Genomic DNA, 25,296 nt, shown 5'->3' with positions numbered 1-25,296 from the left:
AAAGCATATTTTAATCTTCCGAATTTTATATGTCTACAAATAGTATCTCTTTTTTAGCATTTCCATTAAGTAAATGACAATATATGCTTGAATTTGTTTCACAGGTAGAAATACTGACGCAAAGGGAAATTAAATTCATAATTACTTGATAGCAGTGTGACTAGTTGAAACAGGAGCATTTTGGGTAGTCATTTTACCTAGTTGTCTTGATCATTCAAAACCAGACAACCAGTACAACTTATTTTTAATTAACAGACCACTCTTAGAATAAGCATCACAACCTGTTCTCCCAATATTAAGTGATCAAGCAACAGAAGAAAACAAATTTAAACCAACCTTTCGACTTGTGGTCGAAGGTATTTCTTCCAGTATATGATAGCTTCTTAGGTCACCAGCAAAGCCCACGGAGATCCCCCAGAGGAAAGTAAGACGGAACGTAGTTGATAAGGTCTAACCTCTTCTTTTGGGCTAACCTACTTTTACCTGCCTACAGGGGTCCAAGTGCAGAGGCCCTGCACCTAACCCATCGGATTACACTTCCCTGCACAGAAGCGCAGTCTCAGACACCTCAGCTCGACCAGCGGTGAGCAGAAGCGCTGGGCTCACACGCAATTCAAGATGGCGGCGGCGGGGAGCCGTGTGCAGAGACCGCGTCTGCGACACTGCGTCCCGGAGCGGGAGCTGCGCCAAACCTTCGAGAACTCCGCCCCCTCCCCACTGCGAGATCCCGCTGGAGCAGCCCCGCCCACTGCCTGCGCGGAGAACGCAGCGCTTGTGTTCTGGAGCCAGAGCTCCAAACCTCTCCATTCTTTGATCAAAGAATAAAGTTTTCCCTTGTTTCTGAACCCAGCTCAGTCTCATTCTATTGGCCTGAGGGACACCAGGCAGAAGGACGCTTGTTGGGAATCGACTCAGAAGGGTTGGTGACACAAACACAGGGGGCAAAATAAAAGTGTGTAAACTATAAAAACAGCTTAGTGTTGGCAATATTTTTCTGAAAGAATGAATAGTATATCTGAATTTTCCTTATCTCTAGGTAATTACAAGAGTATAATCAATTTATTGTTGGAATATGCTACTCTTTCCTACACACAATCTACAAAAGCTTTTCATGCTTGCTGACTTAGATTTTTTTTCATTTTTTAAAAATATTGCTCATTTCAAGGAAATTTAGAGTGTACTCACCCTTTTCAGGTTTCTCTCTCACCCTAAAAAGTAGTTCCCAATCTTGTTATGGTCACAGACACTTTTGTTAATTGGATGAACACTGCTATGAATTTTCTCTTCAGAAAAAATGAGCATAGTTTTGTACACATAAAATTTTGCAAGTAATTTCCATGAACTCACGATTAAGAAGCCCTGCTTTTTAAAAAAATCATATTTGAAACTCATAGTAATTCTTTTAATGACCAATTTAATCCTAATTATTCAACATATTAGAGAAGTGGTTCACAACTAGGAGTATTAGAAACTTTTTAGAATTACAATGGAAAATACTGATTTGACAGATGATGCTTTGAGAACCTAGTAAGCAAGTACATAAGAGGAAAAAATGCTATGATTTTACTTCAGTTTTAAGTAAACTTAATCACACCTGCTATATTTAAAAATAATGCTCCACATATGTGAAAAACAGGTCATTCAGTATAAGGACAATGCTTGATGTACAGGTGGATTTGCAGACCCTTGGGAATAACTCCAAGGTCTCCCTGACTCCCACCACAGTCCAGAGGCTTGAAGCTAACTAATTGGGAAAAACAGAAATCAATAAAAAGTTCCTAAGAAAAAGTATTTTAATTTAAAAAAACAGAAGGATATCCTTTGACACACAGAATGAGAGAGAGAATGAGAGTCTATTAAAAAAAATTTTATTGTAATACAACTGCTATAATTATATTACACTGCTCTTTCAAAATAGCCTTAGTCTGTTTCAATGTGTTATTTGCATTTTGTTTCAGAAAGATTTCTTAACAGCAAATTGTTTCCATTTTCATCTATGACCTGTGGTGACACAAAGTGAACCAGGTTCTATAAATTACCATGGAAAGCTGTGGCAGAACAAAGCCCTGAGGATATGACAAGCAAGAAGGGAATGTGGTGTTTGCAATTGCAGACTAAAACTGAAGAAGGAAAACATTTGAATTGCAAATACCATATTAAAAGTGGACATTGCTCTTGACTGCTTTATGCAATAGTGTTGCAGGCCTAAGGTGAGAAATAAAAAATCTGTTGCTCAATTTAGTACCATTGAATATTTGGACTACTTTTTGGATCCTTGAGTTCACAAGAGTATCCAGTTGGTCACCAGAAGTATTCGTTAAGGTCATTTACCCTTGATTGCTTTGGGCTAGTAAATATTTTTAAGGAGTTTTTAAAGCTCTAGTTTGGGGAGAGTCATGATCAGACAGCTTAACAAAGCTGCTTTGTGTGGGACTATGACAAAGTTTTGCCATGTTTTTACAGACATTTTGCCACAAAATCAAAGTTAACTTTTTTTTCCAATTCTCTTTGCCACAGAGGAACCCAGACATGCTCTATTTGTAAAGCGACTTCATGAGTCGAAAAGCACAGTAATTCTGAAGCTGTTGGCTTGGATAAAATGCGAATGTAATTAAAAAGAAAAAGGTCAGTAAAAGAACATGCTGGGAATGGAAAATTAAAAAATCTGAAATGATGTCCCAGCCTGCCCAGAAGTCTTTTTCACAGAGCAGAAAGTTATTTCAAATGCTCTGCTTGTCCCAGAGTCCATGTTCTTCCCCTGCTATTGCCTGTTCCTGTGCTTTCTGTCTTTATAATCCCTGCAAATAATCAAAATTATCTGCAGTCAGAATATTTGCTGCATTATTACTCTGATGCTAATAATTATTTCAAATTATTTGTTCCTTTGTTCATAGTGGAGAAGCAACAAATGATTTTTAAAGCTCTACTGTATCTTTCTTTTAATTCTAACTTCTTGTCACTAGCTCTTTTCCTATCGCCATGCTATTTCCACCAAGCACATTACCAACATCTTCAGGAAAATTACATCCCTATATTTCAAACTGATTCTTGGGAAGAAGGGAAGTCTTTTTTATTTTCTCTATACACCAATAGTATATAAAACAGAAGCTTTTTAAACATGTTTCATAATGATCACTGACTTAGAACAGAAGGGAACCTTGGGAATCATCTAGTGAAACACTCTCATTTTGCACATAAAGAAGCTGTGGCCCATATGATTCACTGAGGGTGACCCAGCTAGTGGCAGAGCTAATGCTGCATCATTCCCAGGTCCATAAACCAAAAGCCCTGGTGATGCTAAATGTGTGTATTGGAGTCAAAAATCCTCCCAGTTGGTAAAGAGTAACTTCCTTCTTCCATTTTCTATTTCCTCTATAACTGCCCTGGTTTAGATTTTAATCTTCTACTTTGTATGACTTCAAACTCATTTTCCTAAGTTAATTATTTAATACTCCAATGCTACATTAATCTTCCTAAGAGTTTCCTTTTGCCTACTTTGACAAAGCCAGTCTTACTTCTCTCTAGGCCTCTTTAGAAAATGATTGCTACCAAAATTCACATCTAATCTAAAGTCTGTGATCCAGGACAATTTTTTCCCATTGGGATGAGATAAAGTCAGCTTCATTGATTGAGCAGAGGAAGACCCAAGAGGGAAAGCAGGTTTCACATAGAAGAAAAGACAATTTTGATTTCTGATACATTGCATAATAACAATCAAACTTTCAGAATTAGGAGAAACCTGGTCATTAACTATCTCAACATCGCCAACAAAAGTGTTCCTTGGAACTCTAGAGGCACAGGATAGCAGTACTGATGACTTTGTGGCCAAGCAGATGTAGGAAACTGCACAGTTATATCAAGTTAAAGGGATTTCTTTCCTGTAAAATTCTGAGAGCCTTTTATGCTAACAGGTCTAGTGACACACCAAGGCAAAGAAATTATAGGCATTATGTCCCAAGTTTACGCAAACAAGACCTTTTCACAAGGGATCTCACAGAATACAATTTTGAGGGAAAACACTGATCTAAACCAACCTGACAAATGGTAACTTAGTGCCAAAGTCAGAACAAAAACCAAATCTCTTTATTTTCAATCTACTGTTTATTGACAGGAACATTTCCGTTTGTCTTAGACGTTTGGGGTTGCAGAAAACTGCTTCAGGCTACATCATATGAGAAGGAAACAGTGAGAGAAGCAGACAAGCAGGGAGCCTGATCAGGGTGAGCTGATCAGGGGACTCAAGAAGGGCTGCTGCTAGAAGAAGGATGGAGATTGCCATCGCTCGCACAAAACTCAAATTAAAAGGCTTATTTAATTCTTAGTTGAATAACAATAAGCACTGAGAAATTCACTGCATATATACAGATAAAGCATTAAAACTAAATTGAACTTCAAATAAAATCACACATAAATATAGTAAGGGAACTTTTTAAAATATGTTTAAAAATTTGTAGCTAAACTCTCACTAACCAAAAATGGAACATTTTGAGCAATATTAAGAATAGTAACTGTAATTGATTAAAAACATGTTTAAATCAATTGGTTCACTAGAAAGATAAATATATACACATATATATTTGTAGGACACTTCTAGAGAATACTAGGTGAAAAAATCACATTTATATTTTTTCTATACAAATTATACTTGAGGTAACCAAATAGTTGATGAGAAGTTTCTCTTTACAGAAGTTTTCCAACTAATAAATAAAGAAGGAATGATAGAATTTCGATGTCACCCTAATGATATAATAGATCTAGGCAACAATCAGCAAGGCCTCTAAATCACAAAAAAGAGAGATGCATAGGATATCCATCTGCCTCCTGATGGATCCTCCTATGAGGTAGTCTTGTTCTAGAACTAAACATGAATTTGATCAATCCTTTATTTCCAAATACCTTTTATAGTTAATACAGGAGACAGAGGAGCATGTTAAATGACACCAGTGTGGTACAATCAGCAAAATTTAACAATGCAGTAAACCCTACTGGACAAAAACCCTGGTTTCTTCAACAAATATTAAATAGGGAAGGACACTTGGGTTGTTTCCATGTCTTGGCTATTTTAAATAGTGCTGCTATGAACATTGGGGTGCAAGTGTCTTTTTGAATTTTCTCCAGATACAAGCCCAGGAGTGGGATTGCTGGATCACATGGTAAGTCTGTTTTCAGTTTTTTAGGGAACCTCCATACTGTCCTCCATAGTGGTTGCAGCAATCTGTATTCCCACCAACAGTGTAGGAGGGTTCCCTTTTCTCCACACCCTCTCCCATCAACAGATGACTGGATAAAGAAGATGTGGTACATATATTCAATGGAACACTACTCAGCCATAAAAAAGAATAAAATAATGCCATTTGCAGCAATATGGATGGACCTGAAAGACTGTCATTCTAAGTGAAGTAGGTCAGAAAGAGAAAGAAAAATGCCATACGACATCATTTATATGAGGAATCTAAAAATAATAACAATACTAATAAGGACACAAATGAACTAATTATTATTTTGATTTCTTGATTATATATAAGCACATTTGACTGTCGTTTATGATTGGATTACTGCATTCTGTCGATTCTTATTTTGTAGTTGGCTTTATTCCTTTGATAACTATATAAGTTTAAGAAGCTAAAGATCAAAGTGAGGCTTACACTATTTCCTAAATAATGAGAAAGATCTTGAATTTTGGAGCTAAAGCTGGGTTCAAATTTCTGCTCCACCTGTTTCTAATTATGTGACCCCAGGAAGGTTATTTCTTCAATTCTCATTATAAGGAGAACTTTGCTCACTAGTCATGTCATCTGATACATTGCCAGGCAGCTGGTAGGCAATTGATAAATAATAGCTATTTTATAATTCAGGTATTGATTAATAAAATATTGTCTTAGAAACAATAATTAGTACATACATGTAGACTAAAAAAAGTACAGTATACTGTATACATGAATTTACATGCAATATAATGTATATGCGCAGTCAAACTGTAATAATTCTACCTAATAAAACTGGAAAAGGAGAAAAAATATTACATAGGGAAAAAAGAGAGACAGGGAAATTATAGATTTAAGAGAAATAGTAACTAATTTAAAATGCATGTCCTTTATTAGTATCCTGACAATATTATTTTTCAGGTGTGATAATGTTACTATTTTTTTTAAGTATTCACCTTTTGGAGATACATACAGACATTATTTACAGGCATCTGATTTAAAATAATCAAGTGTTGGGGGGAAGCGTTTTAAAAATGAAACTAGTTTGGCCCTAAGATGATAATTATTGATGTGGAGTGATAGCTACACAAAGGACTCATTGTACTATTCTCTCTACTTTTGCGTATGTTTGAAATTATCCTTAATATAAAAGGTTTTTTAATGTTTGTTGCTACATCACAGTACAGTTTTTTTTTATATCACATCAGATTAAGGTTAAGCCAAAAGGGGATAAACAATGCTTGATTATAAAATAATCAATGTTTGACTGTAAAATTAGTCAGTCATTTACTCTACAAATATTCTTTTTCTACCTGCAGAATTTTCAATTCATTGTTTTCTACTGAAAAATGATAACTACCGTTTATTTAATATCATTTATTCAGAAATAGTGCAAAAGACAAGACATAAAACTGACTTATTCTAGTTTTTCTGACACTTTTCATTTTATGTCTGATGTCATTTTGAATCTTTATAACAAAATTTAAAATCACACATCACAAAATTTAGAATAAAAATACTACTCTTTAACACTCGCCCAGGTTAACTACATTTCATAATACTAATCTCTCTGCTGCATTCATTGTATGTACAAACTTGTGCCTCTGTGTACAAAATCTCAACAGCTCAATATGGTAGACTCCCTCTACATTTCACCGGTTAGTTCATGAATATGCTTATTCCCAACCCTATTATATGTAAATAATCCAAGGATAAGGTTCTTATAAATTACTTCAAAAAATCCCTGGGTCTGAATAAATCCTATTAAACAGATAAAAGAGAAAAATTGTTGTGTATTTTAACAAGACAGGTTTTTTTCCAACATGAACATTCTCTTTTTTTTTTTTTCATTAAATTAAGTTTAAAATGGTGGTCTAATTGAGAAGATATGTGAAACTCAAGCTCTGCCACTAATATTGTGATCTTCAACAAATCATTTAATAACACAGAAGAAGCTTAAATACTTATGAAAGTATAATATAAATCATAAAGTAAATACATGAGATTCCCTACAGGGAGTGCTTTATACCAGACATCAGCGGTCAGCAAGCTTTCTCCATAAAGGGTCGGATAGTAAATATTTTAGACTTTGCAGGCCTTACGATCTCTGCTGCAACTACTCAACTCTGCTGAGGTAGCATGAGAGCTACCACAGGCGATATGAAACAAATGAGTGGTTGTGTTTCAATAACACTTTATTTATGACACTGAAATCTGATTTTTCTATCATTTTCAAGTATCACCAAATATTCTTCTTCTGATGTTTTTCAACTATTTAAAAATGTGAAAACCATTCTTGGTTCGCAAGCCCTGCAGAAACAGAGAGTGGGTCAGATTTTGGCCCACAGACTACAGTTTGCCAGTCCCTGCTTTAAACATACTCTTTCTCAAGCCTGGTCAATAACCAAAATACGTTTTCTTGTTAATTTTATTCTATTTCTTATAGCACTGCAGAAACAGCCATCTATATTTACAAATTTAGTACTTAATAGAAGTATGTTATGTGATTACAACATCAGAAACAAATGACTTTAATGTGAAAGATCATCAGTATAGCTTGAAATTTTTGTTAAATGTGTTTTCAATATTCATATGAAGAGAAACCTGGCACCTTTGAAAGTTAGGCAGGATCCAAGTTATAAAAATGCTGGAAGAATTACAGTCTGTTGAAAAGGTAATCTTAAGTGGCCTTAAGCAATCACTACTTGTACCAACACAGGTAACAATGGCCAGGGGAGAGTGAGTTTAATTTAGGGGCTCTAAATGCAAAGGAGAGCTTGGTTAGAAAGAGATTATGAAGGAGAGAAGTCATCAGTCTACTGTGTGAGTTGGGTGGAGGAGTGTATATACGCCTGTATTGAGTTCTGGGATAAAGGATGAAGAAAAAGAAGTCAACAGCCTTTCATGCAACAGCTGCAACAGTGTAGAGAAAATCAAAGTGCAACAATATGCAGTTCTCCCCCGTAAAAAGTGGATGGGGTGGGGGAGCATTAGAAAATGACCTTGGAGATAGTGAGGCTCAAAATGCAGCTTAATACCTTCTCTCTGAAAAACTGCATGCAAATACTTTGAAGACAAAGAAAAACCATCTCTCCCATATGCCTGAATCTGAGTACTTGAGTAAAGAATGGAGATGTGTATGAACCTTAGATGACTTCAATTCTAAGAAAAGACTTAAAGGGACAATATTTTATTAATCAATACCTGAATTATAAAATAGCTATTATTTATCAATTGCCTACCAGCTGCCTGGCAATGTATCAGATGACACGAATAGTGAACAAAGTTCTCCTTATAATGAGGGTTGAAGAAATAATCTTCCTGAGGTCACATAATTAGAAACAGGTGGAGCAGAAATTTGAACCCAGCTTTAGCTCCAAAATTCAAGATCTTTCTCATTATTTAGGAAATAGTGTAAGCCTTACTTTGATATTCCAGAGCTTCGCATCCATGGTCCCTAATGTGCAAAATGGCCATGTGGTATAAACCACCCAACTCTTCTGCAACATGCAGACTACAGGAGTACTAGGTCCAGAGTCTGGAACCCGAGCTGCCTGAAAAGGCTATTTTCAAGACCCAGTGTTTGTAGCAGATAATAAAAGAGAGATCACACAAATGGCAGTGAAGAATCAAATTAACTTTGGGCTTCTGACTCTGATGTATTCCACCACTTTGAATCTCCAAACCATTTCTCTAGAGCTATAATTAAGAGTAGAGGGGTAGCTAGTCCAAACCTACATTTGAGATGTATGAGTTTCATTTATAATGGAGATTTGATTGTAGAGATTTAATTTTCCTTAATGAAATGAGTTCAAATTCTAATTCACAAAAGAAAAACTTGAACTGGAGCCTTGACTTCCAAAGACATGACAAAGAAAACTCTTCCCACAGGAGAGCTACAAACAATTCGCCAAGCACTTTTCTAACTCTTCATTTAATTAACAGGGATGATTTCTTCCCTGTAAAGACACAGAAATGGTACCATTTTCCCCACCTGTGTTTCTTTACACAACTGGATACCCTGGGGCTTGAGCTCAGGACTTGGAAAGTAGGCCGGTGTTAATAACCTTCAAGGCCTGCTGGGTTGATTAGCAGGAGAAATGTGTTTAAAAGAACATCTCTAAAGGGCCAAGCCATGTGAGCATAACCGTCAATGTTCAAAAAATGTGGAATCAGAAAGTCTGAACATTTCCTTTGTTAAGGGAACTAACATCACAGGCAAATTTTTCTTATTTGCCAGAAAATGATTTATCATATTAGTGAACTGTGAAAAATTGCTTTACTTAATATGAAGATAAATGAGATATTTGTTCATCTACCTTCTCTATTTCTTTTTCAGTATTTCTATCTCTATAATTAATCCTATCCCTTCACCTTCTTACTAGTTCTCTTACAAGATTATGGTAATTTTCTTTTTTAAGAATTTTTCTTTTCTGGTTTCCCCAGTTCCCAATTTTTACTGCCTCTTTGCTACAACCCTGTTTGTGCATTATTTATTATTTTTCTGAATCTTCTGTCTTGTGTTCTTTGCCTATAATAAAGGGAACTGGAGGCTAAACAGACATAGGAAAATATGCCCCCTGAGATTAAAAAAAAAAAAAAATCCACCACCACCTCACCTCCACCCTCAGCCCACCCCAACAAAGTGTTTCTGTTCCAAAGTTCTTCCTAAAACTCTCCCAGGCACTTTGAGGCAGGACAAAGTGTGGCACACTGGGATTAGAACACATCACAACAAAAGGTTTGGGCAGGCTGATTTGCCTGGTGATAAGCTGACAGCTAGTACACTAAGGAGCTGGAACTCCTGGGACTCCTGCTCACAGTGTGACCGGGTAGCTGGGCCACATCAAAGTGCACTGAAGACAGGCTTTGTTCTCTCTGTTAGTCCTCCCCTCTGGCCAAATTCACTGCCTCTCTTTATTCAAAGTTATTACTCTAAGTAGATGGGTGAGGTCACATTACACAAATTATTCTTATTTAATATTAAGTTATTTGGTTGTTTGAAAATATACACATGTATACATGGACACACACACACATACACATACATCTATACCAAAGAATTCCAGAAAAGAATTGTCAGTGAAATGATGTTTGTTAGTTGGATAATGTGGACTTTGTCTAACTTGTAGGACACTAATTCAGCAACTTTTTAAAAAAATCTAGTTTTATATTTAATGTCTTCTGGAACTCAGATGAAATTCTGGGAAGCATGGAAGCCTTAAAGTACATATGAGACTTTAAACAGAAAATAAATATTTCATTTTTTTGACAAAACACCAAGTATCCAAAACTGAAAAACCTACATTTAATACATTTTAAGGGTAAGGAAGGGTATCTCTTTAAAATATTTTCTGAGAAACTTTCATTCTGGTTTATCCTCTCTCTCCTTTTCTGGTGTGACTGCTTGTAAACAAACAGGGAAACCCACTTCATCACCACCTTTTTGCACCGAGTACAAGATTTTTAGGAGTAAAAACATGAATGTGAACTAAAATCTGTGCCACCACTGAATTCTAATGCACTTCAAATCTCTATGGTACAGTTTTATGTAGTTGAACCTTTTTGTTGTCACCTTAATGTTGAAACTGAATTTTTATTGATCAATTTGTGTGGTAGGTCTAGAGTTAGTCATATAACATCCTCAGTTATTAAAAAGAAGTTAATATAGCTCTTCAGGGATAGACTCAATTCAGTTTCACAGTATCAGTATTGAACTTCTGAAATTCATATTGAAACTGGAATTAGCTACATATTATGAAGTGAATGCCATAACTATGCCAACTGTGATTGGATACACTATAGGACTATTGAGATTCCTACCTCCCTGACTTTCACATATAATTTCCAACATAGACTTTGCTTTTAATCTTAAGTATGTACATAATTTTCAAATATCTATTTTATTTTTAAAGTCAGTTAAAATTCCAGATATTTTATACCCTATATATTTATATTACTTTTAGAATTTCCATTAAGTTGCAAAAGTTATGCAAATTATACATTAATTCATTCCATAAAATGATAAAGATCTTATCTCTTTCAAAAAAGTCCTTTCCATACTGAAAACAATTGTATACTTCAGTTTCTATTTTTGTTGCTGCCAAAATTTGACTCTGAATTTTTTTAAAGTAATTTAAATTACAAATACAGCTCATGTATTCAAACACAAGGTGATCATAAAAAAAATTCAATGGGCTATTGTAATAGTTTAATTTGCATTATGGGTTAATATGTGATCAAAAACCACTACTGACTACAAGGCCATTTTCCAAGGAATTGCAAAAATTGTAAGCCTTTGTCATTTTCAGGGATTTGATAAGAAGAAATTGATTTTTCCAAGAATCATCATTTCTTTTCACCAAAATATATTTCCCACCTACAAGAGGCAAGAGAGCAGGTTAACCCATTGTTGCATGTCAGGGTTCACTGCAAAAGTGAAAAGAATTTTGATTAGACAATGTCATGTTCTAAAGAATTAATTTATTTTCTGCTATGAAAGCAAATGGGGGAAAGGGATTTAATCTTAGATGTTCTTATACAATATCTCACTTCCTATCTCACTGAGAATAAAACCTAAAATCCTTTCTATGGCTACAAGGTCTTATGTGATCTGCCCTCACTCTTACCCCAGTATCCAACCTTGCCTCCAACTACTCTTCTACTTGCTCCCTTTTCTCCTGCCAGTCATCCTCCATATTATTCTTTCTGTATCAAAGCACATCCCTGCCTCAAGTCTTTTTGCATTTACTGTATCCTAAACCTGAAATGCTCTCCTCCTCCCAGAGAGGAACATGGCTCAAACCATGAGTTGATTCAGTTCTCTGCTCAACATTACTTCAGAGAAGTCAGTAATCCTACCTAAAATGTCACATCTTTTACCCTGTCTCTATTCTCTTCTCCTGTACAAAGTAGGTGCTCAGATATCTGAAATGTCTGAATAAACACTACAATAAAACCCTGACGGCAGAGATTAAACAACTCTTCCCAAGTATCAGGGGTATCTTCATGACAACCCTTCATTTGGGTCTAGAAGGACGAGTAGACATCCGCTAAGCACAAAACAGCATGCACTTGTACAAAATAGCCAGTGGGTCAGGAAACTGATGTAAAGAGCAAAATGGAGTGAGCAGCGGGTGATGTGACTTTGTCTGCCTTGAAAGTAATTTAGTCACTGAGGAGCAATCTTGGGGGCTTAATATGGAACAAGATCAGTTCTTTTGGAAAGACCTCACAGATAAAAGTATAGAGGACATTTGGGGCAGTAAGAACAGAGTCCAGAGACAGTTTACTAGGCTAGTCTAATAGTCTGAGACATAATGGGAGCTAGAACTTAGGCTGTGTAACATGGGATGTTAAGAAGAGGTTGGCTTTTGCTCATTGAAAAAAAATCAGCGGTTATGACTATTCTATATAAATAACACTCATCAAAATATCATTTTAGAATAATTTTCTTCTTTACATTAGTATAATTTATTGAGCAGATGCAATATGAAAAAGAGAGAAATAAATACAGAAAAATACCTAGTTCATTCGACAATTCACTACATTCTCTAAGAGACAGCAGATGAATCATGATGGTCTCACCAGGTGCAGCTGCACCTTGAAATTGCAGCTACTGAAATACACACTAAAAAATGTTTCTAGAGCTTTGGGGTTCCCATGAGACAAATGTACTTGAAAAGACTTGCAGATTATACATGGAAAATAATTGTAAGCATATATAGAGAATCTGATGAGTAGGAAAGGCTGTTCACAGCAAGATTAATACACAGTATTAAACTTAAATCAATAAAATTCTCTCTGGACTCAAGCACTATCTGGTCTTCACTTGGGTGGTAAAACTGAATGGTAGAACAAAGCATTTCATCACTTTGCCAGATAGTGATACAGACTTATAGACCAAAGATGGAATTTTTAAAATATTAGAAACTTTTCTCATGCTTAAAATAGCTTCAGATCAAATAGGATTATACTCAAATACACTATTTTGTATTTAAAAACATGAAAGAATCCATTTGGAGGCCTTATTTTCTAGTATATCAAAATTATTCTGTTTATGGATTTAAAAAATACACTGACCACATTTGCAGGTATTAATAGCTTGCCGCCTACCTCCAAACCCACCTTGTTTCTCCCGTGCAAACTACACTTCTCTTCTACTTGGCTCACCGTTAGGCACAGCCATTTAAGAGTCCTGGAGGACCCTGCCAGGCTAGAGGGAGAAGAGAGGACCTGCAGGGGTCCCAGCAGCAAGTGGCACTCCTGGCAGTGTAGCAGGGGGCCTATTGGCAAGGATCACCACAGGAGCAGTGGCTCTAAAGTTTCTAAGAGTATTTCCCATCACACTCCTTCTTCACCACAGTGGTAAACAGCGTGGTCCAGTGGCAGCCACACCCTCTCCTCAAAGGTCTCTCAGCCTTGCAGGACCTTCCTCTCAGTTCTTTCCTTGTTGACTTGTCCCTCAGTTCTCAGGGAGGTAGCCACTCTCTACAGATGCTACCTCTACAGATTTTGGGGTTTTCTTTTATCTTTTTTTAGTAGTCAGTCCCCTTGTATCTCATGAAAAAAATTTCTTATATCAAGTTTTCGGTGCTCAAATGACTGGTATGGTTTCTGGCTTCTGATCGGATCCTGTCTGATTTACATTATGTTTGTCAATATGCCGTAAATATTTGTCATCTCCCAAAATATTACTGGTAGTTAGGAAACTAAAAGACAAATTCAGCTATAAGGTATCTGAGAAATTTGAATATGCATACTCATTAATCCACTTATAGGACCCTACAAAAATAATTGGATAAGTGCCCCCAAATTAATACATAAGAATGTTTTCCTCAAAGTTGAAAAGAACAGAAACAGATTGAAACTAGTTTAAATAAAAAAGACTTATGGAAGGATACCGAAATGTCACAAATGCCAAGCTCCATAAGTGAGTAGAGCTGGGCAGGATTCATGCAAACTGAAACTATTAACTCAAAAGTTGGCAGAACCAAAGCGGTGGTTTTCCCCATTTGTCTCACAAGAGCCATATCCACCATCCCGACAATCTGTGCTCCCATCCCCCTCTTGCTATTCTCCTTTCCTTCCTCTTGTAGCATCCAATGTGCTATACTGCTCATTTAAAATGTTAGCTGTTTCTTGTCCTTCACCTCTAGTATATATGCTTCATGAAAACAGAGATCTTTGTTTTATTCACTGATGTGTCCCAAGCAGCTAGAACAGTGAGTGGTGCATAATAGGTGCTCTGTATGTTTACTCCATCTTTTGTTTCAATAGACCCGCTATTTCTTCTTAATCCTCAGCTTGCACATGGTCAGGTATGGCTGCTACAGCCCCCAACTTAAGCAATCAGTGACAACAGCAGTTTATTAGTTCACAATTATAAATTGTTTAAGAGGAAATCTGATTGCTACTACTCATCTCATCACTTTGGGTTAAGCCACAATCTAGGGTTATAGAATCTGGCCATATAGAACCCTAGATTAATCCCTCAGTTGTGGAGGGGGAGGGGTGGGTGCAATGTTCTGTATTCTACTACCCATTCAGAAACTTCTAAGGAGATATAGTTGGGTAAGGAAATGTCCTGCACCTCAAATACAAAAGTAATTATGTATCACAGCATTATTTTCAGTAATTATTCAATATCATAATTTAGGGTGGAAAAATAGAAACTAAATATCAATTAATTGATATTCATACATTAAAAGTAGTGATACAGCCTATATTTATTAACATCAAAGTATCTTTATAACATACAGATTTTTAAAAATATCATAAAATAGAATCTACCGTAAAATAGAATAAAGAGCAAGATCTTATTTCTATATATTATGCTCAGAAAACTCTGGAAGGGTATTACCAAAATGTAACAGTGATTAGTTTGGGTGGTGGGATTATAAATTAGTTTTATTTTCTCTTTTAATGCTTCAAAGCCAAGATAATAGCAAGAGGAAGAAATTAGTTTTAATTTCTGTATTTTTACAATGATATAGCTTTCTTTTATTACAATAGAATAAAGCCTTTACATTCTGTAGCAGGAAATAAAAGAGGATAGAATAATAAACTTTATCAAAAAAAAAGACTTAGTTAATGAAGAACCCATCCCTAGACAGAAAATAATGACTATCTTACTAGATAAGGATTAAATAAATTAATCATAAAGTATGTGAGCTTCAACAATAATGCAAATTGCAATGACTTGAAATCTATCAGTATGTTTAAATTTATGAGTTCATAATAAAATTTTGAATATTGGTCACCTTCCGATAATGATAGGGAACTCATTATCTTGAAAACTAGTAAATAAAGGTACAGCAACAAACATTTATCTAGCTTTTTTGATATGAACTGCACTACCAGATAATCAAATGGGAGATGAGGGGAAATGTCTCTTTATAAAAGCATTCCAATAAATAATGCAAGAAGAAACGATAAAATTAGAAAACATCATTTTACAACTGCCAATGAATGACTGATATAGACATTAAACATCAACAATTGCTTAAAAATCACAAATAGGGAGAAAACTAGACATGTACCTCCTATAATCATTCCAAATACTATGTATAGTCTTGACAAAGAAATCAAGCCTGAGTCAGATCCACCCTCTGGATTTAGCAGCCTATGTGTTAGAAATATCTATGACCAAGAAACATGTTGAACTGCACCAAAAGGGTAGCATCATTAAAATCCAGAAATTTTAATATGGGAAATTCTACATATCAAAATTTCCAAGTTTTTTAACATAAGGGAATGAAAGGGATAGAAGAAGAACACAGAGATTTTTAAAAGACTTAAAAGTCTTTGACATGTGTCAGTATGACAAGCATCAATTTTTTTTTAAATGTAAACTAAAATAGAGTGTCTAGGGATACATATTTGAGTGATAAAACTATAAAAAGGAAAATGCAAGGAAGTCATCACTATCAAAGCCAAGATAATAGCAAGAGGAAGAAGGGTGCTAATTAGGATGGGACAAATGGAAGCAGCTTCTTGAGTCACTAGGAAAGTTCTATTTCTTGACCTGAGGGATGCTTACTTTATAATAATTCATTAAGCCATACATTTGGGTAGTTTTCTGTATCTGTGATTTATTTTACAATAAACATGGTTTAAAATGTAAACAAAGTTGATATAAGTAGGATTCAATAAAGTTGTTAACCTCCCCTTTTTAGGAGAGGAAGCTCCCATTGGGTAAAAGTGAAAGGCAGGAAACGCTGAGACAACAAGATGTTACAGGGAGGGTGGAAAGTAAAGTAAAATGCTACCAGGGGAGGTTAAACGTGGTAAGTGAAAACTTTCCCAATCTCACAGTTTTGTTTTGCCCAACTCATACCTCTTCACAGAATCTATTCTGTTATCCAAGGGGCACAGTCACATGGGGACCTAAGAGTGAAATGATACTTTCCAGCCTGATTCTAGAAGACAGGCTCTCAGACTATTATATCTTTCTAGATATCAGATGTATTTGTGCATAAGTGAAAATCAAAATGCCAATAATATTGGAGAAACATTTTAACTGGATCATCACTTATTGGTTTCCAAAGCAGTGAAGTTGTCCATAATTTATAATGAAGGAAATCAGTCCAGCTTATATTCTAAACTAGATAAAACCATCTTAAGAATCTTAAGACAATATAAATTATCCCTCAATATCCAAGGCAGATTGGTTCCAGGACCCCCAAAGATATCAAAATCCATGGATGCTCAAGTCCCTTATGGCGTAGTATTTGCATATAACCTATGCACATCCTCCTGTACACTTTAAATCATCTCTAGATTACTCATAATACTTAATACAATGTAAGTACTATATAAATAGTTGCCAGTGTGCAACAGCAAAAAAAGTTCTGCATTTTGAAACTTTTGGAATTTTTTTTCAAATATTTTCTATCAGCGGCTGGTTGAATCCATGGATGTAGAACCCATAGGTAGAGAACCAACAATATTTCCAAGTTTCACACAAACCAACTAAACTGTAAATCATTTGTTCTCATTGTCCAAGAACCCATATTTATCCCTTTTAATTGTTTCATCTCCTCTTTACCCATATCAACTTTTTCTCTTCTCTTCACACTTTTTTCTATCCTCCATTAAACACCACCTCAAACTTGGATGCCAACCAAAAAAGAGACTGAAAATCGGGGTTAAGGGACACAGAGGAACACATGGCAGGTTGATGAGCAGATATGCACAAATAAAAGTATATTTTAGAAATATTATCTTTCTAAATTTGTGAGAGGTGTATTGAGGAAGGAAGGAGGCAAGGGGGCAGATGTGTGGGGAGAGCAAGGCAAAGGATAGTCCAAACTGAGCCAAAGACCTGATTTATTAAAATTAGACATGATCAGGATGGATTCAGCTACTATCCAGACCTATGTCTCTAAAATATTATGACACATATGAAGCCATTAGGGAGAAAGAAGGTCCCTTTTGCTAACATAATGGATGTTTAACACACCCTACCCAGCTTCCCTAGGCAGGAAGGCCATCTCCATGAATGATACTGTACCCGGAAAGGATATATAATGTTAAACACTTAACACTAAAACAAATCTAATCATAATGTTTCTTTAATGATTCAGAAGTTGTTCAATATGTAATAATAACTAAAACTCATCACTATAAAAATCAATTATCATTGCATGTGTGATTTATAGAAATGCTATTTGAGACTCCAGTAAACAGAATTCTGAATAAACAACTGTGCACTAAAAACACTTTGGTGGGTTTTCTTTTTATCTTTCCTCCTTTTTCTCCAGTTAAAATTAAAATACTTACTGAGAATATGTCTTCCAAAGCAAGTAAAATGACACTAAAAAAAGCATAATGACATTTTCCAAATCTAGGACACATGCTGTTTTTAAAATATATTAGGTCATAAATAAATATGTCGAGCACATTAATAAACACCCCTTTCGAAAGCTCTTCACTCACAAGGACTTTAAATCACTGTTCAGAAAATAAAGGACTATTGGGAATTTGAAAAGTAAGCATAATTCAGCCCTCTCTGAGTTATTCTGCATTTTTCAAGGTTAGTTGTTCTTATAAAACATATATAAATATGCATATCTTGTCTCTGAGTCAGACTCATTTCAATGTCCTGAAGCAAAAGGGAAATAGGAAAGTCATAAGAGACTTGCAGATGCCAGAACTTGAATGAAACTTGAGTATCTTCTATAAGCTTGTGCCATTAAGTATTTTAATATTTTTTAATGCAGAGGCTGCATTTAAATCTGGCTGCAAGGCATTTATCTTGGCTCAAGGCTTGGCAGCAGCTGAGCAAGCTATTTTCAGTGGGCTTTGTGGTTAATCCACTTCTATGCAAAAGCTGAATCCCACTAGCTTGAAGAAACAAAGTGTTTTAATGTGGAAGACCAAACAGATACAACACTGTTCTTCCCACTGTACTAATAGGGCAGAATTCAACTAGCTGACTATTATCTGGGACACTTTTTTTCTTTATAAATCTACTTTTGAGTTCATGACTATATTCAGTCACCCTATCAAAAGTATAGCATGGAAATAAAGAAGCAAAAGTTACTTTCTGAAGCGAAAGAAACCTTTCCCAACAAATCACCACATTTTGAGGATTCATCCTATTCAGGAAAGAAGTGGGATCACTGATTTAAATTTATCCTCTAATTTCTGTATTTTTTTATTATTGATTTAGCAGTCATTGAGATTAAAATTTAGCTCTCCTCCCTATATTTAAATAAGCTAAATGATTTTGTTATTTATTGTTTTTAAACCAAAGTTCCTAAACTACTGAGAAAAAAAGGCAGAGAGAGAAGAGAGCGGGGAGAAGAAAGTATCATAAAAACCCTTCTCACAGTGATGTGCAAGATGTGCCAACATCAAAAGCCTTATCAAATAAGACAAAGCAAAGACATTGTTTGCCACACTGAAAATTGTAAGTGCTCAGACCCCAAGTCCTCTTTGTTTAAAATGCTGCTGTTAGTCTTCTCACATTCCACACTGAAAACTGCTCTAACATCTTTGAGATCTACGCTATACACAGGCTAGTAAACAGGATACTGACAGGAAAATTTTTCAACTGCATGTAAATCATTTTAGCTGCAATTTCCAAGTCAATTAACACAATAAAAATAGGCTTCTGGTGACTTGATATGTCATCAGACTACTCTCAAGACTTGCTCCTATACTAATGTGGCAGAAATACTAGTGTAGCCCAGAATATTACAGGTCCAAGTCACACCTTGCTTCCTTTTTGCATAGCATACTAGTATTTTGCATATAATACTCTGATATTGTAGCCAATATGTAATATAGGATGGAGTACCTTCAACTGTTAACTTCAAATAAGAGACTGAATGGCAGTCTTGGTAATTTTGCTGAAATAGCCGAGTGTGATGATCCAAGCTGAGCCCACTGTTCCCCTCTAAATGGATCCGTTATCAAGAAGTGTAATAGGAACTATACTCAATAGCTTGTAATATCCAATAATAGAAAAGAATATGAAAAAGAATATATACAGGTATAACTGAATAACTTTGCTATACAACTGAAACTAACACAACATTGTAAATCAGCTATATGTCAATTCGACTTTATTACATTTCCCACTTATAAGTAAAAAAGTGATCTCCAAATGAAAAGTGGAGAATATTGTATGGGCTAACCTGGGTAAATTCTTCAAACCACTATTATTTAGAGATGTAAAGAAGAGTCACTTCATGAAATGTCTAAACCAGTTGGTAGGTCACTGGGTCCATTTGATATTTTTAAGTCCACACTAAATGTTGTTAGAATCTTTGTCTTAAGACTCAACAGTATATTTGACCCATAGTACACGTACAATAGATTCTTTTAATCAGAAATTATCATCCTAGTTAAAGCATCTATATCAAAAGGAAATATTGTGTGACTTTACCTCAGGGTCCCTGGAAATTATTAGGAGTAAGAATTTGGCAAAGATCAAAGGATGCAAATTAGGGACAAAGGTCTGTTCAATTCTCTGCATCATGATTTTCTCAACTACACAAGGAATGTTAGAGATGCTGGTCTTGTGCACTTCCACTGAACAATCTTTGTATTCGATGGAATGCTGACACAGACAAGAGAGCTATACCTTTGAATTTAAATCAATCAGAAGAAAATAATACACCCTGAAAGTTTATTTTTCCCATTGTGTTCTGTCAAAAATACTCAGCTATATTCAGCTGTATTGAGCTATATCCTATACCAGTAATGGTAAATACTAACGACTGATACTCCTTGAAAGTCATAAAATATTTGTCTACCAGAGCTTAGCCATATAGAACAAGGCTGTTTCTTCTGTGTAATTTTCCATCAATACCAGTTCCACTGTATGATTGAAATTCTAGGAATGCCAGTCTTTCCACTAGTACATCATTAAGACAACCTCCAGGGAACTGAATAGCCCGAGATTATTAGTGGAGTCAGAAAATTCTTTAAACAAAAATAACAAAAAGAAGAGTTATTCTATATCTATGGACTGGGTATCTGTCCAGATTTCTAACCATTTTAAAATTTAAATCACCTTATAAATTTTAAGCACTCCGCTTCAGCATTGTAACAACAACAACAGTAACAACCACCACAACAACAAAAGAGGCTACCAATAGCTTTGAGCACATATAATTCAGCAACTATATTAAACCTGAGTATCTCTCCATCCTTAGAAACAAACCTAAAGTCTGGCCAAAAAGAAAAGAAAAGAAAAGAACTCTACTAACACAACCATGATGAACTGTTTCCATCCTGAGTATTTACTGTGGAACATTGGATTAAATCATTGTCTTGCAGAGGAACTTTCATTCTATTTTTGTCAAAGAGAGGAGATCATCTCATCTGCAGGGACAAAACAGATTTTTTTTTAAAATACTTTTGTTAAAGAGACATCCAACTGACCTCCCCCAAGATGGATACAGTAGCCTGGTGAGTCTGTTTCTTGGTGTGGACAAGTACATTAGCCATTAAACTATTTTTCATATGAATTCTAGGGATATATACTTCTGTTCATTCCTCCCAAGTAGACAGTCTGAGTGCACTTTATGTTATTTTCTTCAGGAACAGTCATTTGGGCAGAGACATCTTTTTGTGAAGACATTATTAAGTTTGTCATTACAATGAACAATTCATGAAAAATAGTTTGTTTCAACATGATGCTGAAGTGGCATCTCAGTAATTAAAGAATTTCTTCACTGAACCAAAAGAAGGAAAATGTGGATTACAAAAAGGGTTCTTATTTCAAGTTTAGATGAAATATGAAAAATTTAACCTAACTAGTAAATAGAATAACAAAAAGAGAAACATCTTTGGGCAGCCAAGGAAAGACTAAAAGAAATGACTAAATAAAAAATTAATAAATTTATCAATATTATAAAAGCAAACTCATTTTAGTAACAAAAGCCATAAAATGAGTATATTAAAATAGTACAAAATTATAACTGCTTTTTTGAGTTTGGAAGAACTTTAAATTTAAAAGCATACTGACACGCAAACAGCATCTTTTTCTGGCTATGTATAGAACAAATAAAACAATTTCCAGCATGTTATTCTACAATTATTAATATAAACGAACAGAATGCAGTAAAGGTAGATGATTGATTTTGGAAGCTGACAGACTGACAATTTATTTTTGTGTGAAAAAAATTATTTTAAAAAAACAGATTTCATCATAAAGAAAATGCATTTAATGTGGTATTTTCATAATGATTTTAAAATTAAGAACTTAAACTCATATATAAATTAAGTCTAATCTGGACTTGAAAACAAAAAATCTGGACTATGAAACACAGAAGTAACAACCAAGCTTTGACAATTCCAGTCACTTGCAGCTTCTTATAATTCTAACTAGCAAGCACTTGAACAGAAACTAATCTATGATAGAACAATAAAAATTATGCTATCAAAGATCTTACTTTTAAAAATTAAAAAATAGCACCAGTATTATCCTATTAAAGGTGATCAGAAACAAGCTTTTATAGTTTTAACTTTATGAATACAACATGGTTTGGAATTACTCTGATAAAAATCAAATTTGCCCAAAGGCATGCTTAATCTAAACATGAAATGTCTCAAAGCTGAACAACTATAAGGTGAGCCCAAAATAAAGTAACTCAGAATAGAGAGTAGCCTATTTCTCTCCTTCAAGTAAAGAGACTGGGGAAAATCTAATTACTGATCTGTTTCAACTGTGAGGTTTTATCTTTAATCCACTAGAAGTTAAAAGGCAACACATCAAAACTGTATGCCTGTGGGGGAAAATGTTGCTATGGAAAACCACCTGGTTTCACATCCATATAGTTAAAGGTTCACTTTTATTCTTTTTTCTCTTTTTTAATCCTCAAAGACTTGCTACACTAGAGACCTATGAGTACTGTTTCATTGCAGTGAATTTAAAAATCACATATACTAGACACTTGGATAAAATACATTTAATGACTTTACAATTAAACAGAATGATTGTTTGGAGGACAGATTTTTCTCTGTAAGTACAAGGAAAAAGAAGGATAAGATAGGAGGAAAATTTCAGATTTAAAAAATAGGTAAAAATAAGAGAAAAGAAAAATAAGAAACATCTATAGGTTTTCCCCTTACCATCTTTCTAGCTCTATCAGCCATTGCTCTCCAAGGATGCCGTGCTTTCTCTGACACAGAATTATTGGCCATTTCCTCATCTGTACTTTGCTACCTCTGCACTTCTGCCCATCTCTGCTAGTTTCAATATCATCCATCCTCAGACCCAGCAAAAATTCCATTTCACTAATCTCAGAAGTGCCCTTAAGCCCTAAATACATACTCAACCAAATGTTCTGTCTTCTCCAAAACATTGTAGACTTTTATTTTTTCATTTTTTATAAAAACCTTAATCTATTATGGTGTATACTTTAGTTATATCTATCTGTCATACTCCTACACCCAGTGACTGCGACCTCTTAGGAAGCAGGGATCGGTGGTCACGGTCTTTTCTGTGTCTCCTACAGTGCTCAGCACAGTGCCTTTCTTATATGGTTACTGAATACATATTTATTAATTAATAAGCTCTCAGTTTTGTTTTTACTAACTCTTTACTATTATTTTTACAATCAACAAAAATTGTTCATTGTATAAATTTTTTGCTCTCTATATCGTCCTCCACCTAAACCCATTGCATAAAAGGACTTGGGAAATCTTAGTCATTTCCTTTAAAAAATAAAACTCTTCTCCCTTCTAAATCACCAGCACCTTGTCAACAGTCCCTCAATGATGCAAATGTAATTCGACCTTTCTAAAGATAAATTCTGTGGAAGCTATTTTGCGAATACTTTCTCCATAATTTAACAGTAATTTTGTTGTTGGGCAGGGGCAGTGGGAGGAATGCATAGCCTACAACCAACCATTCCTACCACTGCTCCTACTGAACTGTGAAACCTGCTCTTACATTGAAACAAATGGTGTAGATGGATAGTCAGGAATTGGAAAGGGTATGTGAACTAAAAGAATTCCTGTCAAAACCTACTTGCCTCCAACAAAAGCACACTAGAAATTTTAGAAGAATTGTTATTGATCAAACTTTACCATGGGTGTGTTTGTACCCTGGCACATTGTACTAACATTGTACACTGGCTAACAAAGTACTTATGAGGTATGTATGCTACATGGGGAAAGCAAGAACTGGGAAGTGCCCGGTACGACATAAGTAGGCTTCTTTTGTGTACATAAAAATCTCAATGAAAAAAATCATTATTTACCTAAACCACCAGGTCCTTGAGGACTAGGACTATGTCTTTAATCTGCTTGTCTTCCCAGAGCCCAGCAAATACCTGGTATTTCTAAGGACCAGTAAGTAATTACTGGATGAATGGATGAATGATTAATGCTGTTTTACTACATTCCCTGGATATTTTATGATTCTTAATCCCTTAGCACTATTAACAAATACTTAGGTTCAGATTTTTACATTTGTCTGGTTTCTTTGTTTGGTTTGCCATAACAAAATATCACAGTCTGGGTGGCTTAAAAACAACAAACATTTATTTCTCACAGTTCTAGAGACTGGGACCCCTAAGATCAAAATATGGTCACTTTTTGGTGAGGGACCCCTTCCTGGTGTAGCTGGTAAACTGTCCGCAGCGTCCTCATGTAGTGGACAGCCAAGGATCTCTCTGGAGACTCTTTTATAAAGCACTCATTTCATTCATGAGGGCTCTACCCTCATGACCTAAGCAGTTCCCCAAATCTCCAACTCTTAACATCAACTTTGGGGGTTAGGATTTTATGTATGAATTTTGGAGGGAAACAAACATTCAGGCATAGCACCTGAGATTCCCTCAAGAGCTGAGTTTTGTCAGGGTTACAGGGTTTTGGCTGACACATGGAAGTGGGAAAGGTGATACTTACTGATCATTTCTAGACTTGAGCATAACATTCCACAAAGTCATTATCTCCATCTATAGGTTGTCTGGCTTCCAAGTAACCTAGGGCCAGAGTAACCTAAACTGTAGTCAAGTTCCCAGCTTCCCAACTTGTGGACGGGACTACCAAGCTTTTGGGTCCCTAGAATTAGCCTAGATATGAAAGATTCAGACTGAGGTCAATTCTTCATTCGCTCCTACCTTCACAGTGATCTTAGTAAGCATCACCTGGCATCACACCTGCCTTCACAGCTCTCCCTGTGCGATGCTGGACCATCTGGCATTCTTCTCAGGCTGCTCGTTTTGTTTTCCCTTCAGAAATCTACATCACTGCAACAGCAAGATTTTTAAACAGAAAAATGTTTCTACAGAATAAGTTTCTCAGCATAAGTAAATGAATATATAAGTTATCTAAGTTAATAGCTTCCTGCCAAGGAAGGTAAAAGTATATTCATCATCATTAGATTCACTAGATTCATAAGGCATCATACAAATTAAAATTTTATAAAGAACCATGTGAAAATGTGGCACTCATTACCTGAGAAAAAGTTTCTACAATCTATAACACTTTTAGAGAGCAATTCCTTTTAATTAGCTTATTTCATAAATGGATCACTCCGTAATGTTTATGGCAAATACGTTCAAAGGCATCCCAGTAGTTACTAAGTTAATTTATTTTGTTTTTTCCATTCTTATTAATTATTGAT

At 35.3% G+C, this 25,296-nt stretch overlaps 1 protein-coding gene and 1 long non-coding RNA gene across 14 annotated transcripts in view; one reads left to right on the top strand and one right to left on the bottom strand.

Annotated features, from left to right (window-relative positions):
• Positions 1–25,296, bottom strand: part of FANCM (FA complementation group M) — a 765,839-nt gene that overhangs the window by 442,326 nt on the left and 298,217 nt on the right. The gene's annotated exons all lie outside the window — the stretch shown is intronic.
• The window catches only part of LOC140697123 (uncharacterized), a 33,363-nt gene continuing 8,908 nt past the window's right edge, over positions 842–25,296 (top strand). For 2 of the 3 annotated variants that reach the window (XR_012073948.1, XR_012073947.1), the window contains exons 1-2: positions 842–952; positions 2,518–2,625. This is a non-coding gene — a long non-coding RNA (uncharacterized lncRNA). Of the gene's footprint in view, positions 953–2,517; positions 2,626–18,963; positions 19,120–20,872; positions 21,129–25,296 lie in introns of all 3 variants that reach the window. The other variant, XR_012073949.1, reaches the window with a different exon arrangement.

The sequence above is a fragment of the Vicugna pacos genome, chromosome 6 (assembly GCF_048564905.1).
Source record: "Vicugna pacos chromosome 6, VicPac4, whole genome shotgun sequence".
NCBI lineage: Eukaryota > Metazoa > Chordata > Mammalia > Artiodactyla > Camelidae > Vicugna > Vicugna pacos.
Note: the sequence above shows the minus strand (reverse complement) of the source record. Positions and strands in the feature narration are given on the sequence as shown.